We start from the raw sequence: 1,678 nt of genomic DNA, 5'->3' as shown, positions 1-1,678 counted from the left end.
TACTGATATATAAAAAGAAAACTGCATGAATGATGCTCATAGAAAAAGAATCTACGAAACTAGAACATTCCAGTGTGATCCTTGCAGAAATGTAACTAAACCTTTTTGAGGAGTTTTAGTATCTCAGGCTCCTTGGAACCAACCCTAACTGTAAAAAACACGATAAACTCAGTCTAATCAAATTTAATTTACTAACTTAATCAGGCCATTCATGACAATTAACTCAGAAAAAAAGTTTTTCCATTCAATGACATCTATACATATAGACTACTGTGTTGTATCACAAGTATTGCGCAACTCAATTTAATTCATATTCATGCAAAACAAGCTACCATTTAATTACAAATCAGGAGCATTTCAAAATGTAACAAAAAATAAAACAGTACAGCATTTGATCTAAATTTAAGTGTGAGCAAAAGGCTGAAGTTAGCTGCTAATTTTCTGAGTTCTGCATGAATCCAGAATATAATTTAGAATCCTCCTTCCACATCTTAAGCCTTAAATGATCTATCCCTGTCCTATATTAGGGATCTGATCATTCCTTATGTTCCCAACAAAGCACTTTGCTCTTAATCTACAGGTTTACTTGCTGTTAATAGAACCTCTAAAAGTAGAATTAGAGGCCTATCCTTTTCAACAAAATTTAAAAAGTTACAAAACAAACCACTGGAATTTGTTTTCTTGGTGTGAAGACATTTCACTTCCCAACTAGAAAGCTTTCTCAATTCAAAATGACTAGAATAGCTTTTGCGTTCAAAAAAAAGCCTTGTTATGGCTTAGGAAACATGAAAATCGAGAAAGCTTCCTGGATAGGAAGTGAAACGTCTTCAAACTTGGAAAACAAAGTCCAGTAGTCTGTTATTTTACTTTTTTTTTTTCCATTTTGTTGGAATGAATATGACCTGGAATGATTCAGAATCTTCACCAGACCAGGAAGCAGATCTTTTAGTTATCAGGCTCCAACTCTTTCCATTAAAGTCAAATTATTCAGTACCAACTTTGTACTAAGGTCTGTGGGGCACCAGATGAGTCATGAGTGGCTCCGCTTGTTGTTTTTTGCCAGTGTGTGAGACAAAGCTCACATGACGCTGTTGTCCGGCTGATATCTTAGTTGATTCTAGGCCAGTGTCATGATGGGTTCACAGATGAGACCCAGTTATGCAGAACACCACGGAGACGGAAAACAAGAGTAAAAGTTTAACAATGTTTATTGTACACAAGCACATGGAATTATGTCAGGAACTGGTTCAGGCCTGGGGACTGGTTCACTGGAGTCTGTGTAGATAACAGAGCAGTTAGCTTTGAGAGCAATTGGGTTTGGGTTTGTGATGTTCAGGTTAATACTTTGAGGGTTCCGGTTTGAGCTCAGAGAGGGGAGCTGTTGGGTCCAGAGAAGGTTTGTTTCAGCAGAGTCCGATAACTGCTCTTAATCCAGAGCTGCATGGGAAATCCAGAGAGGAGTCCTGGGGTTTGGCTCAGAGGGCAGGCTCGGCAGTCTGAGCTCATCCAGAGCTCACAGAGAAAAACAGGTTTCCTGGAAACAGAGACACAAAAGGATTAGAATCCTTGCAGGACTCAGAGGGCAATAAAAGATTCTCAGAAGGTTCTTTGGCTCAGGTGCTAACCAACTAGATTCAACACTGCGGCGTCGAGGCAAGGTCTGAAGACAGCTTTTATA

Source organism: Cyprinodon variegatus, unplaced genomic scaffold (assembly GCF_000732505.1).
Source record: "Cyprinodon variegatus isolate N-32 unplaced genomic scaffold, C_variegatus-1.0 Scaffold1898, whole genome shotgun sequence".
NCBI lineage: Eukaryota > Metazoa > Chordata > Actinopteri > Cyprinodontiformes > Cyprinodontidae > Cyprinodon > Cyprinodon variegatus.
The sequence above is the reverse complement of the archived record's forward strand: the minus strand, read 5'-3'. Positions refer to the sequence as shown.